The sequence below is a fragment of the Delphinapterus leucas genome, chromosome 4, assembly GCF_059928025.1.
Source record: "Delphinapterus leucas isolate spDelLeu-1000000601 "Yukka" chromosome 4, BTC_Dleu_Yukka2, whole genome shotgun sequence".
Lineage (NCBI taxonomy): Eukaryota > Metazoa > Chordata > Mammalia > Artiodactyla > Monodontidae > Delphinapterus > Delphinapterus leucas.
The window spans coordinates 21,591,689-21,603,255 of NC_143132.1; the positions used below are offsets into that span (position 1 = coordinate 21,591,689).

General features: G+C 32.0%; 1 pseudogene; it reads right to left on the minus strand.

Annotated features, from left to right (window-relative positions):
• Nucleotides 1-2,454: 2,454 nt before the first annotated feature.
• Nucleotides 2,455-3,835, minus strand: LOC149749287 (small nuclear ribonucleoprotein G pseudogene; annotated as a pseudogene).
• Nucleotides 3,836-11,567: the final 7,732 nt, after the last annotated feature.

Sequence of the window (11,567 nt, forward strand, 5' to 3'; positions counted from 1 at the left end):
CTCATTTATTCCTCTCTTTGAAAGATGAAGTGCTCAATCTGATTAGTTAATTTGTGACAAGGAATTGGGCATGTGTAGCTTGGTACCATTCCCGATGTGGTATCTGCCCACCTGCTTGTACCCCCATCCCTGTGCATGCAGAAGTGACTGAGAAATCCTTCCTAAGGGAATAAATGAACAATGTCCAACAGCAATTAAAAATACACAGGATCCTGGAAAAAGTGAACTTAATTTAGGATATGGTAGAGGGAAATTCATAGGATGATGACAGGAAGAATTCAAAGGACAACAGCTATGCAATTTTCCTACAAAGTCACAAGTCCAGTTTGGAATGAGAGGATGGAAGGTTCCAGAAAAGACGTTTCAAAGGAACAAAAAAATATATACATATATAATAGATTATTTGGTAGATTTGATTGTTGCAAAATCAGTTTGAGAAGTGTTTTACTAAGTTGTTGGATGTTATGTTGGAGGTTTTACAAAACAATTAGATTAGAACAAAAAAGCCCTGCAAATTTTAAAAATAAGAAGATTGCTAATTAATACTTGGGAAAAAAAAAGGCTGCAGGAAAACATATATGTTACTAAAATATACTACTTATCATTGAATAATATTTACATAGTCATAAGAGGTCTCCAATTGAAATATAATTTACCACAGATGTTTGAAATATATTAAAAGAATTTTGGAAAGAAACCCTGAGAGTAAGTGGGGGTAAATATATAAGCAATCATCATCTTTCATAGAAAATCAGTAGATATAAGTAAGAAAGCAAAAAACATGAAGCATGCTATAGAGAAAATAGAGGTAAGTACTAAAAAAAAATAAACTGGAAGTGTTGAAAAGTGGGCTCAACAGATCAATCAATGGGTAAAGGAATTACATACAGAAGATGGCATTTTCTGTTACTTTTAATTCTCAGTTTTCTGTATTGTATTTTATATCATGTTCCTTTATCATTTTGATAAAGAAATTTTTAGACAACACAACCTCTTTAGTTAAAGAGGTTGCATGCAATTGTCAATATTTTGAGTTATTTGAATCAAGTAGAGATAACATAACCATCTATAATAGGTACTAAAAAATTAAATAAAGATAATTGCCTATAAATAATTTTTTTTAAATAGATGTAAATTCTGAGAGTAAGTTAGATTCGTGACAAGTTTGCTCATTTGTTAAGGACAGAAATACTTGATTCAGAGGAGGGGAAATACGGAAAGTACAATGGAGAAAGGAAGTAGTTTCTTGAACAATCATTCTGGGAGCTAGACTTATTTAAAAGAGAATATATGCAACCAACATTTTCATAGGCAAGGGGATGATCATTAACAAGAAAAGTTGCACCTGAGTGATATTATCTTCATGAATTAGGCTAAAGGTAAAGGTGGGGAGGAGGAGAGTCGATGAAAAGAGGTGCTATTTAGGGTCAGTGAGGAGAGAAATGATGTTTTGCAATACCTATCGAAGAACAGAAGATAATCTCTGCCACAGGAACAGAACATTTATCTGATGTATTTAATTATATGTGGATTTTAGAAACTGACATCAGTTTAGCTTAAAATACAGCTTTCTTAGCAGCAAATATTTTTTCAGTCCCAACCACCATTTACTCATTCAACCCTGTCCCAGGGCCACGTCCTCTAGCAGACTATTAGGATAAACCAGTGGTGGTGGGTGCAGGACAGATAATATGGAAGCTCAATAAAACTAGATCACTTCTTTTTTAAAAAAATTGCTTGCACTTCTATGCTCCCCCACCAGGGTCCTCTGTCCACAGCACAGACCTCAGACATGGCAGCCCAGGGCAATATGAATAGGACACTGTAACCACCAATCCTCTAAAAGGATAGGCCCCAGGTTACTGCTGCTATATTTTACTGATCAAAGAAGCACTGTTTCAGTAACATAGAGGATTCAACTCCATCTCTCAGTGGGTGGTGTGGTACATGCACAAAGAGGGCAGGAATTTATGGAGGACCAATTTTTAAGATAAATCAATGTCGGTTGTGTTGAAATTTTTTTTTAGACTAGTTTGAAATTACTCATAATTTTGCAAATAAATGACTAAAAAGTGTACTTCTAAGGAACTTTGAGAAAATGTATGAGCAGGAATTGAGAATAGTCTGCAAATGATAACATGGTTCAAACTATGAAATTTTTAACAAAATGATAAAAATGGGACTCACAAAGAGGAATATTTGAATAGGACATTTGAAAGGATAATAATAATAAAAAAAAACAGGACTAAAGAGAGAGACTCTTCTTGAACAGTTTCTGAAGTAGAAAGTACTAGAAGTTGAGAATACAACCCATTGGTGAGGTGGTAAATGTTTAAAAACTGGCAGTCTGGGAAAAATAGAATCTTGATTTGTAGGATTTGCATATTTCTGTGTGTATGTGTTATAGTCCCACCATGATTTATTTCCAGCTAGTAACCTGCTTGTAAAATTTTGCTGAAATTGAATAATAAACTCTTGAGGGCTAATAATAACCAGCACCAGCATACCACTGTAGTAAATCCAATGGTAGGTATTTGGGTTTATCGTATATATTGTTGAAGGACAAGAAGTTTTATTATTGTATATAATATGTACATGAATATATTTCATCTTTTCAGTAAGTTTTTTAATCATTAAAAAACAAACTTCTGTACCTTTCATAAATAACTAGGGGACTATCCTAAGAAATTTTGTAAAGAGAGATGTGGACTCTGTAGATCATAATAAAAATAATATCCACTTGCTCAGAGTCAACATAAGTATATTCACTTAACATAGTAAGTTTTAAACAACATTTACAAGAATTCCCATGAATTCGAGTTGTTTTAAATATTTTAAAAATTATATAAAATAATGTGTTAAGTTGTAAAAGAGTTATATAATATATTATGGCACTGCTTTGTGGAAAATTTATTCTTCTGAATAACTAAAAGATGCAAAACCTCTAGCAAGAATTGACCAATGAACTGAAATTCAAATATACACAATCAACTGTATTTGAGACATATAATATTTAATTGGTGAGAAAAAGCTAAATGCCAGCTCCATGAACAGTTTTCCAGAGCACAGAAAATTACTTGAATTAATCTAGATTCCAACTTCTGGAACCCTTGCAACAAGAAAAATAAAAAATAATAATAACCCCTAATGGCTGAAACATAATTACCATTTATTATGTCATTAAGAGTATTTTTTTTCCTAAACACCTGTGCTCTACCTGTTTATGTTAAGAAACTGTATTTCCACTCTGAATACAACACAATCCAGCCTTGGCAAAATAATACATGTCTCTATGTAACACCTTGCAACTCATTTGGTAAACTTCCTCAAAGTTGAACTTTTTGAACTTCCGTGATACCTCTTTCAGTTGGCAAACTATTTCCTCTATTTTTAATCAAGGTTCTTTGAACTATATGTGTCCTTGATTTCCAAGGTATCTACAGAAATTCTTCTTTTTTTTTTTGACTATTACAGAAGTTTATGTAACAAAAAAGTTCAGTAAGAAAATGTACATGACCCATCGTAGTAAAATGTGGAGAGGGGTCACGTGGAAGCAGTTGATTTCTCTGGTGAAGACAGCCATTGTTCATACTCCTTCCAAGGCTTCTAACATGATGATACTATTTCCTTGTATCACCACAATTCCAATATTGTTCTGTTGCTCACTAGTTGCCATCTCCACACATTCATCTATCACAAGATTCAAAAAGGGATCAAACCCCCTCAATATTCCTTGGACATGTCTGCCACCATTTAATATTAATGATAACTTCTTGTCCATAAATTTATTCAAATCGGGAGGGTGAGCTTTGCTCATAATGTCTACTCGACGAGCTCAAAGATGCCGCCAAAACGAATTCAAGCTGTCCCTCACGCTCAAGAGGTTTTATATATATATATATATATATATATATATATATAAAATAACTAGATATTTTTCTTATACATCATTTTAACAAAAGTGTATGTTAAATATGAGTTTTTCACCCATAAATATTGACCAAAACCAGATATATAAATCTATATCTATCTATTTGTACAATTTATTTCAGCATATATATATATACAAAATTTATATTTTTATAATTTTTCCACTAAAAATTGGAGTATTTAAAACAAAGTGTTTTGGGAAATTAACCTGTGAGGGATTTGCAGAAATTCTTTAAAGTATGTATATATCTATGTTTATCTACCTATTTGTTTAGTCTATCTACCAATATGAATAGTGTGGTCCCATTTGCAACAAAATTGTTATAAATAAGTACCAACAATTATTTTACTGGCTTGAGTTATTAAAATTAAATAAGACAGAATAATTTAAGTAAAAATTCCAAAATATAGAAAACTCAGAACATTTTAAATTAAAATATTCCAAAGATGGAGAATAAGTGAATTTATACTCACCTTAACCTGCTACATCTTTCAGATTATGGGTGTGTAACAATAGTAGATTTTTTTCAGCATTCCAGACTCACTTGGACCCTAAAGTCATCCTGGAGACTGCTGGGCAGGGAGAGCAAGAGGAAGACAAGGACATAATTTAAAGAACATATTTATTAAGCATTTGAGTAAAAATAACTTCTGCGACAATAAGTATGGAAAAAACCCAGGTGCTTATCACAGCTTATTACTCATGACACGGAAACAAACTGAAACATCTAACACTATAGCATAATAATCTTACCTAAATCTTCTGATCCATTACATAAAAATCAATGAAATAAATATGAAAGTGCATTTATGCTGAAATTGGGATCTTATGAAAAAAAGTGGTAATAATTCTCAACATTTTCTAAGTTTTTATAGAATCAAACTTTTATTTTGTGGCTGTACTAGACCCTAATATATGTTTTGTTAGACCTGGAGAATTTTTCTTATTATCATGATATTCCAATATGAAATTTCTTCATATAAACACATTTTAAGTCCTCAGAAGATTAGATATGATATTTAATGGCAAATGAAAGACAAACATAGGAATTGTATAATTAAAATCAAACATGCATTTTTGTATTTGCTCTTCCTTAAAAATAACTGTTGTCACAATTAGTTCTAATTATCGTGAAATATTTATAACATTTCTAAAAGAGTGTGATACAAACATTAACTTTCCTAAGTGCCCTGTGCCTCTGAGTCTGAATCACAGGATCCACAGAAGGACTGAAAAGAAAGTAATTATAATTTTAGCTAGGGTTATCTCTAGTGAGGGATTAGTGTTCTTTACTTTTAAGCATTTATAATTTCCAATTTTTCAAGTTGTTTCATTAGTAGGAATTTTTAGGTTTGTTTAAAAATTATAAATGTATTTAGAAATTAATAGATTCTGTGAGGAGTTGTATGCCACAAAGACACATTTGAATTATACTGAGGAAGTTTTGATTTAGAAAAGATAAATGCATGTCAAAGGTCTCAAGACCAGGCAGTAGCAGGGCCAGAACTCCCATTACATTCTATAAAACTCCAAATCTCTGGTCTTCAATATTATCCTACACTGCCTATATATAAAGGTGTATCCTGAACTATTGAAGCTTCAAATGGACATTAAACCTTAATTTCACAGAGCAACATGAATGTGCAACCCATTAACAATATAGGACTTTAATAATCTATCAATTTGTAAACAAATAGTTTTACAGTAACTGAGAATCACTAGCCACATCTTTGGAATATATAGATTTTTGGTTGAAAGGCTAATAGATATTCAATAATAACAACAAAAATAATCACAATGGTAATAACATAACCTACAAACATAAATTGTGTAATCAGTGTTCTTCCAATAGCTTTGAATAATTTATCTCAATTATTCCTCACATTAAACCATTACATTTCTATTATTTTGATGAAGAAAATGAGGTTTACAGAAGTTCTACAACTTGTCCAATATCACAGAACAATATGGTTTTGCAGTGTCAAGTTTCAAAACCTACTGTGACCTCAGAACTTACTATTGTAATAAGGACTTATGATTTGAGGTTTGCTGACAGACAAAATTATAACAGGAAAAGCATTTCTGGAGTAACAATTTGGAAAGCTTGCAATTTGTTCAATCCTTTATATCTATCTCTGTATCTATCCTTTTTTATTTATATCTATATCATCTATATCTATTTCTATCTATCAGCTATCTATCATCTATCTATATTGAGGCAGTGATAAAGTGGTACACAGTTTTGTTTCTGTTTTTTAACAGAATGAGATATCTTTTATCATTTTTCACAGTTGATACTGAAAGAACGTTTAACATTAAAAGTAAACAAAGTACGTTTTTTGCGATGTTGAAAGCTCTTAGAGAAAACAAAGCATGAAAGCAGTGAATGCATTCCTTCTAATAAAGTAATTCTTAACTTTTTAAAAACTAAGCATCAAAGTAAGCATCTATTTCTGGACATAGTTAACATTAATCTGACTTCTAGACAAGCTGTTTGGCAAATTTTACTTTAATTGGCATTAACAGTAGAGTTTTATTGGAAAGTGTTGGCAAGCTTATATGCAAACAACCTTCAGTATAAAGGAGAGGTTCTGGAAATGTGATGAGAATTTATTATAGTCTTCAGCATTTACTCAAAGAGATATACTGAACAATGAAACAGAAAGAAATAAGACCATCCATCACTTCCTCACAAAAGGACCTAAGCTCTTATGTCCATTAATACTGCTACATTCTGTCAGCAGTCAATGAGAAGACATCACTGAAAAATTCTCACAAAAGTGTTAAGTTATACATATGTCCCAAAAAAGGCACTTCCTTCATTCTGGTTGAACTTAGTCCAATACCATTTTACTTTTTAACTGAAGAAATTCAACTTAAGTATTCATGGTTATTGTTATATAGTTATTTAACTGTATTCTCCCTGTGAGGTAAAGAAATAATTAATGGTTTCTTTTTTTTTTTTACTTAAAGAGGTAGAGATTCTTTGAGTCTTTATTTCCTAGGCTCTGATACAATAATTACATTAGTGTCTGTCCTACCATGTTGAAGAGTAAAGTGGCTGGTACAAGTGATAGCCATGGCATGGTGAGAAGAACATTTCCCACCAGGTGTGTGCATCTATCATGGCACTTATCATTCTCTGTTGTAATTGTTTGGTTGACCAAATGCTGCTTTGTACAGCTATAGGTTATCCTTCTCATTGTGTGGAAAGCCACAAAAAGTAGCTGTAACACACAAATACCTGGACAGTTTTCTACCATATCCTTTAAAGTCTTAGTTGAGTGAGTCTGAATGCCAAGGTATGGCAGTTGCACAATTTATAAAATTGTTTTGATTGCATGTAACAAGAATCTAAATATCTGCTCTGGGAATGAAGGGTGGCAGTGTGCAGTCCATGTCCTTGATCCCACTTTAACGCAGCTTATTCTGTACTTTAAGGTTTGTTACTTGCACTATCCTTTGTCATACAGCACTATCTGTAGTAAATGGCTCTCTTTGGGTTACAAGCCATGTAATCCTAACTCAAACTAAAATGCAAATTACATAAATAAATCTTAAATAAGTTTGCAAATGAGAGAAAAAATAATCCATGGGTCTTCTTACTTTCAAGTGTAGGTAGATCCAAGATTGTAACTAAGCCTCTTTGCCATCATTGGTCTCTCATGTTAAATCTGCTTCTCTTTGCCTTGGAATCACCTACTGTCCAGTGCTGTCTTGATATATCTGGACAAGGCTAGCACTGAATTTTATGCATATCATATTTTTATCTAGCACTATCAGAGGAAACGGAATTGTCTTTTTCAGTAGGTTCAGTGAGGAACTTGCGACGATTATGATTTACTAACAATTCCTATAAAGGAGTCATTTGTTCAAAACGTGGACCGAGAAAAACTAGCCTCCTCCAAAGCATATGAAACAGGGTTCATACTGAAGGTATCTCTGTTATGGGAGTAGTAAGAAGAAATAGTGTGATATATGAGTTTATGGTACTTATTTTCACATTTGTGCTTATTGACATGAGTTATTGAGGTTGAGACATAATTTTAAAGTCATCATTGTTCTCATATTGGAAAGAATATGCTTCAATTGCACCAATGTCATTTCTGAAACAGCCACCTTCTCTCCTTACCCCTGGAGACCGAGAGCACTAGAATCACTACACATTTCCAACTGGAAAAGCAATCATAGTTTAGATATGATAATAGTATTTTATAATGTAGAATACATTCATTTTTAACTGAAATTTTGCTTTATCTTTGTTTCTAAATGCTTAATTAAGGTGTATATAAATGCCATTGCTAAAGAAAAACCATATAGTTTAATTACCTGAAGTTTTAGTTACCTAAAGCACAATGAATTACCTTTATGGATCATATATGAAAAAAAAAACTAGGCATATTCTAACTTCCATACAAATGATAATAGGTAGAAATGCTCCTATTTTAAAATTTTGCTCAATAGTCATCTATGACTAGAGACTGAAAGCCAGTGGAACTGACTCTGTATCCATCTTAGGAAAAGGCAGCTACTCTTGTCTGTGTGTCTGTGTTTTTCTAAATTATTTGGCCTAGTTCTTAATTTGTTTCAACATTGCGGTACATTCTCAGTACTCTCTGTGTATCTCTAATTCCTTAAAGAAACACTGATTTTAGAATTAATGAAATAAATGGAGCCTCAGAACAATGTTTCCTAATATGTTTACTCTATATTTCAAAACATTAAAGTGTATTCAGATCAATGAAAACTGTATTAGAATGTGATGTTTCTGAAGAAACACTAAGCAACACTGACTGAAAATAGTTTAAATGAGGTAAAACCAGCTTAAACTTATTTGTAAATTTCACGAATATCCTTCATGGTATAAAGAGAGAAAAAGACATAATGAGGTTAAATGACCATTTGTTTTTCACCTCCTCTGTAATTTTGAGAATTCCAGGTGAATATGTATTCATGTAAGACTGTTTTTGGAGGTATGATCACTTAAACAGTAGATTTCATCTTAAAACTTTTATTACATACCGAAGGGTAACAGGACGTGGCTTTGAGGTTACAGCCAATGGTATTTAACAAGATGTTGTTCTTACTCAGTTTATTAACGTGAAAGGAGAAAGAATTGCATGGGCAGACATTATATTTAAAGATAGGTTATTGCTTCTCTGAAAGGATATATATTTTGATTCAAGCCATCAGCAAAAGGAGGAAACATAGTGATATATGTGACGGGTGGTTGTAATGAATAAAACACACTTCTTCTGTAGGAGATTTTGATTGTTGGCCTACCAGGATTGTCAGTGTGTACTAAAAAGATATGTAGGGCTACAGGACAAAAGACTAGACTTCTTTCCCTTTTATTGTTTTAAATAGCAAAATATTTAATATTTTAAGAAAGAAGGATAACATTTTAAGAGTATAATATGAACAATCAGTATAATTTTAAAATAAATACTAATAACACAAATTTTCTACATTAACTCTGTAAATAGATCAATTAAGAGTGAGTTAGCAACTTCTTAGTTACAAATTATATGAAAATGGTTGTTCTGTATCATCAATCAGGCAGGAATTTTATTTGCCTTTATATAGCCATACAACATCTGATAAGTATGCTTTGGGGTCCAGTTAGTCGTTAGTCTACACTTGAATTAAGGAGAAAGATGCTTTAGTTTCTTTCCAACTCTGATCTAAGAGGTAATAATTTTTCTAACCATGATTACCATTACACATACAAAGACATAATTAAACTTCAATTGTATTCATTTTCCTACTTCATTCATCCAGGAATTAAAATCCTGAAATAAAAGATAAAAGACAAGCCTTTGAGTGGTTTTGGAGGAATATAAAAAGTAAAGTGGGAGATTTCCAAATTTTTAGGCCATTTAAAATTTTCAAATACTTAAGATCATTTTTTATTGTCCCTCTCACTCACGTTATAAAGAAAAGGAAATTAAAGTAAGTCTGTATTAAATACAGTACATTTTCCAAAATGTAGTTCTTAAGAAAACAAAAAAAGAGAGGGCAGGCAAACTATTAACAGATAAAGTACTTACATTCAAATACACATGTCAAATTGTCAGAAAAATTAATTTATTCTAACCTCCTGTGACCTCTCTCTCCCCCAAGTCCTGCTGTACTTACACTATGCAAGATTATGCTTAGCATTCTATTTTACACCAAAATGATTTGCTTCCTAATATTAAAATATGCCTTAGTCTTATTCCCAAAACTATTTTAGTCTCTTAAAATAAGGACCATACCTTAAGAGACTTTTATGTTTGTAAGATCTTCATAAAAGTTTTGAACCTATGGTAGGTTCTGTATATTGTTTAGTCAAAACAGCTAATAAATAATTTGCCTTTTGAAGGTGAAATATTTATTTAATGAAAAGCTAAATGTTTCTTTAAAAATTGGAATACATTCTCCCTCTCTCCCTTTCTGTTCTTCTCTCTTCCCCTTTCTCATTCTCTTTCTCTACACAAACACACACACACACACACAAACACACAAATATATCATATGCATGTTTGATAGCAAAATGCCTAATCCAGAGTGATACAGTCTTACATTGTGTTGTATATAACTGAGGTACTTTTCATAGAGGGAGTATCAAACTTCAATTGGTATAGGTACTGAAGTTTAGGTGCCAAAAGTTTAGACATAGAAAAAAAAAATTCCTTTTCAGATGCCCTTGAAAGATTGGTACTTTCTTGTCTCAGAGTTCTTTGTTGTTCCAGATTCCTCTCTAATTTTGTTTGTTTGGTTTTGCTTTATCTGTGGTATTCTCACGTATTAACTACTCCAACATCAAACATACTCTCTTTCCAAAGAACAGAGAATTAACAGAATAATGTGGGTACAATCTTTCTCTTGATACAAATAGCATGTAGTCAATCATTCAGTATATCTGCAATCTTTTATTTTCTTATTCTTTCCAAAGCTGAGGGTGTGGCCCTGTTCTTCCTGGAAAACATGTAATATTGGCACAAGGATAAACTAACTGGAGGGTTCAACACAATGAAGAGTTCAAAAAAATGTAAACATATATGGTTACATGATTTGTGAAAATGGCGAAAGCAGTACCATGGAAAAAAGGCTGTCCTTTTCAACTGCACACAAGCATGCACACATTTGTGTGCACACACAGACACACAGACACACAAGCTCATAATTCCAGATAAATTGCAGATCTAAATGTTTAAAGTAAAACAGTAAAGCTTTTAGTAAAAAATATAGAACTTCTTGACCTCAGAGTAGGCAAACATCTCTTAAACAAGAAGTAAAGTTTATTAGTCATAAAAGGAACAGCATAATTAATTAGCTGTATTAAAATTAATAACTTACATGCATTAAAAGACACCATTGAGAGAATATGATTGGAGAAGATATATTGCAGAAGATAGATAGATAAAAAGTGTGACCTTGTATGTATCATATCAGGCAACAGACTCATCCTGTGTAAAGAATGCCTACCAATCAATTAGAAAATGACACATAAATGGACACAAATCTTGAATGGTTACTTAACAAGAAGGTACTTTAGTGACCAATTAGTATTTAAACTTTGTAGAACATCATTAGTCATCAGAAAAATTCAAATTAAACAAACACATGATACAACCAACAAGTCCCAAAACAT